The sequence below is a fragment of the Pinus tabuliformis genome, chromosome X (assembly GCF_031772625.1).
Source record: "Pinus tabuliformis cultivar Carrire ecotype Pingquan chromosome X, CPIR1, whole genome shotgun sequence".
In the NCBI taxonomy this organism is placed as follows: Eukaryota; Viridiplantae; Streptophyta; class Pinopsida; order Pinales; family Pinaceae; genus Pinus; species Pinus tabuliformis.
Window position 1 is genome coordinate 1,667,186,967 of NC_142308.1, and position 4,578 is coordinate 1,667,191,544.

The window sequence follows — 4,578 nt, forward strand, 5'->3', positions numbered from 1 at the left end:
AGTCTTTTGTATTCTCAGACTGGCTTTCAGCATTCGAATTTGCTGCCGGAGTCTGGCTATAGTGCCCAGCAACCTCTGCTGCTTCTTTCTTAATTTCGCAATTTCCCTTGTCTCGGCAGAGGGTTTGGTTCTCAAGCTTGCTTCTTCTTTATCTGTGATATCTTCCGGCATCCTGGGGACAGATTGTCCCGGATTGTTGTCTTCCATTTCATTATCATAACCAGGCAGGTTTTCTTCCCCTGCCTCTTCTGCATGCATTTCCTCGGGTAATTCTTCTTCTGTGGGACCGTCAGGGACACCTCCTGTGCTGGAGGCTTGGCCATATTCTCCCATATTGGCCAGAACTGCTGCCAATTCCTCCTCACCTGGAGGGTCTTGCAACGGGCTACCCCCTGGCTGTGCAATTTCTTCTTCCTGATTGCCCTGTTTGGTGGCCTCTTCTCCCTCAGAGTGTTCATGTCCTTTTTCAATTTCTCCTTCCGGCTGGTCAGTCTCGGCCTCCGATTGCTCAGCATTTCCTTCGGAGGGTCCTCCCTCTGATTCTGGAAGTTCATCCGCAATTTCAATTGGCTGGGCCGTCGTTCCCTGAATTCTTTCTAACCTTCCTCGTATCCGGGCCAGCCGAGCTGACTTCCTTGGCCTCTCAGGTTGGTCGGGTGTATCAGCAGGTTCTGCGGGTTTCTCTGGTTGTTCTGGCGTATCGGGAGGTTGTTTCCGTTTTGAAGCGGCATGTCTTTCTGCTGCTGACTTCTTGCGTTTCTCTAATCGTTCCGGCGTGCTAGAGGATTGTTCAGGTTTTGGGGGTGGTGCAGCCGATCCTCCTTCAACTATTGCGACCAATTCCTCCCAAGTGCTTTGCTGTTGAGTGAGACCGTGGCTCACTATCAACCGAATCAGCCCATGGTGGCTAACGACTGTATCTATGTGCTGGGCCTTTTTCAGGCTTTGGGCCGCGCCATGTAGTAACGAATTTAAGAGTGCAGGGAGATTTACAGAACATTTTCCTTTTAAAACAGCTAAGAGTTTCAGGTGACGAGGTCTTACCACGTCTTTTCTCCCTTCGCAGGTGATATAGCTTTGTACTGTCTTCGCTAGCTCGGTCCAGGGTTCCCCTAGTGCTGCCGGCAGAACTCCTTTCCCTTTGACTGTCAAGCTTTGGCCTTCGTCCTGGAAAATTTCCATAGCTTTTTGTAATCTTTCCTTCTTCGGCGTCCATATGGGTCCAACAGCTGGTAATCCTGAGACTTCCGCGATGATATCCTCTGTAACCTCTATCCGCTTTCCTCCTACTACGGAGTAGTTTTCCTGCAAATTCTGCAGGAATTCCAACGCTACTGCTTCGTTTGATTCTTGCAGGCGGTTGAAGTAATTCAACCATCCTGCGTTTTCCAGGATTTTGCGAGCAGCAGCGGAAACTGTCAGCTTGTGAGGTTCGCTCCGGACCGTCTTTCCGCCCATGATTCAACTCAGAAATGGAACAGCAACTGTTTGCGGTATTTGCGACGCAGAGAGGATGATCGATGCCAATTTTGGAAAGGATCACACAGGGCATGCAACAAAAAGAAAAGATCGTGGACGGCAGTCTCCGTGGGATGGAAGCATCATACCGTTAAATCATGCCATTCCTTTGTACATTATTTTGCCCGAATGGTATGCAGCCACGTAATCCATGGAGTAATGAGGTTACTTCCCCCCCCGCGATCTGATAGGCTGCCCACAGCCGTCAAAGAGAGGAGCAGCAGCCAGTCGGGAGTGCAATCATCAAGTACATCATATGAAATTATGCCATGTTGTAAAAAAACAACGAAATGCCGAAACCGAGGCAAAAAGGTGGATCGCGTTTTATATAAGCCTGCGTGATATAATGAGGAACCGGGGGATTGGACGCCTGTCAACTGTACGAAGTCTCCAGTAGTCATTGTCAGTTCCGTTGCCATGATCGGTGGTAATGTTCATGCGATAGATATATCGGGGTGTGACATATGATACATGCAAAGGATATAAGAGACAGAAAGATTTAATATCATACCTATTGGTGTAAATATTACGACTTCGATGCCATTAACAGAGCTCTGCTGCCAACAGGTGTTCATAACCTTGGCAGAGTTGTTTATCTCACCCTCCGGAACCATGATCCTTTGTGTATATTCTGAAGAGTGCTTTGTCAAAATGCAGGCCATTATGCTGGCTTGGTGACCAGATAGTCATAATGCCATTCACAAGGTAGGCGCGAAACGTGGTCAGGCCGGCTCGCGATGAGACCTCCTGTTCCAAGATTTGCTTGTTAATTTATCTTTGGACCATATCCCTGGTGTGGTGGCCATTATGGGAATGCCACTTCGCTTCCACCCTTATGATCATGGTAGGCCGACTCTGAATGAGACCCCCTATCCTGCATTTGACAACTTTCATATTTTGTTTTTGTTTTCTTTTGCAGAGCATCTCTCTTGTTTATTTTCACATCAGGGTGGTTCCGCACTCCTTAAGAGTGGGGAATGGTGGAAGAAGTCTTACGATCCCAACAGATAGATATAAATCGTTCGTTCTTACTCCCAAGTAGTGATCAAAAAAGATTTTTAGGGAAATCATCATGATAAAGATCACCAATAACAATGGTACCGGTAAATGACAATGACAGTGAAGATTAAAAGTTCACGTCCCTCCTCTTGTCCTTTTATACATACTGGCTTCATAGTGATAGCGATTTATGATGTGCTGATTTCAGTATCTCATGGTTTATGTTCACCGCATAAGTTCATTGCTGTATCTAAAAGATTGAGGAGACCATGGTTGCAAAGCATCCTTCATAAGGGCGAAAACATGTCAATGGCATTCCTGAGAGAAAAATTCATTCGTAGGATACCATTTCTTTGAGAGGAGCACTGACTCAAATGCTGTTCCTTTTAAGAAAGGAACAGCAAAGACACTCAAATGCTGTTCCTTTTGACAAGGAACAACAGACGCACTCAAGTGCTGTTCCTTTTCGCAAAGGAACAGCAGGAACACACAAGTGTTGTTCCTTTTCGCAAAGGAACAGCAAAACACACAAGTGCTGTTCCTTTTCGCAAAGGAACAACAAAACACACAAGTGCTGTTCCTTTTCGCAAAGGAACAACAAAACACACAAGTGCTGTTCCTTTTCGCAAAGGAACAACAAAACACACAAGTGCTGTTCCTTTTCGCAAAGGAACAACAAAACACACAAGTGCTGTTCCTTTTCGCAAAGGAACAACAAAACACACAAGTGCTGTTCCTTTTCGCAAAGGAACAGCAAAACACACAAGTGCTGTTCCTTTTCACAAAGGAACAACAAACACACAAGTGCTGTTCCTTTTCGCAAAGGAACAGCAAACACACAAGTGTTGTTCCTTTTCGCAAAGGAACAGCAAAAACACACAAGTGTTGTTCCTTTTCGCAAAGGAACAACAAAAACACGCAAGTGTTGTTCCTTTTCGCAAAGGAACAGCAAAAACACAAGTGCTGTTCCTTTTCGCAAAGGAACAGCAAAAAGCACAAGTGTTGTTCCTTTTCGCAAAGGAACAACAAAAAGCACAAGTGCTGTTCCTTTTCAAAAGGAACAACAAAAAGCAAAGTGCTGTTCCTTTTCAAAAGGAACAGCAAAAAGCAAAAGTGTTGTTCCTTTTCGCAAAGGAACAGCAAAACACACAAGTGCTGTTCCTTTTCGCAAAGGAACAACAAAACACACAAGTGTTGTTCCTTTTCGCAAAGGAACAATAAAACACACAAGTGCTGTTCCTTTTCACAAAGGAACAGCAAAACACACAAGTGTTGTTCCTTTTCGCAAAGGAACAGCAAAACACACAAGTGCTGTTCCTTTTCACAAAGGAACAGCAAAACACACAAGTGCTGTTCCTTTTCGCAAAGGAACAGCAAAACACACAAGTGCTGTTCCTTTTCGCAAAGGAACAACAAAAACACACAAGTGTTGTTCCTTTTCGCAAAGGAACAGCAAAAACACGCAAGTGCTGTTCCTTTTCGCAAAGGAACAGCAAAAAACACAAGTGTTGTTCCTTTTCGCAAAGGAACAGCAAAAAGCACAAGTGCTGTTCCTTTTCGCAAAGGAACAGCAAAAAGCACACAGGTGTTGTTCCTTTTCACAAAGGAACAACAAAAAGCAAAAGTGCTGTTCCTTTTCACAAAGGAACAACAAAAACACTCAAAAGCTGTTCCTTTTGAAAAGGAACAACAAAATCACACAAGTGTTGTTCCTTTTCGCAAAGGAACAGCAAAGACACTTGGAAAAAAAAATCAAGGAAACATATATACAAGATGTTATGTACAAGTTATGAAATGAATTTCTTAAGCTATAGGTGAGGAAGATTGCGCTTCCTCTCCTAAAATTTTCATATCAGTATCTTGTCGCAGCTGTTGACAGAAGGATTCCCGAGTGAGTGGCTTTCGATAAAGGCGAACTCGGTGGCCATTTACTTTGAATGCATATCCAGAATCGTCAATTGTGATCAGGGTAAGGTCCCATTATCATGCACCTTCTGGATTTCGTATGGTCCTAACCATCGAGTCTGGAGTTTCCCCGGGAAATCCTGAAACTGAGAGTCG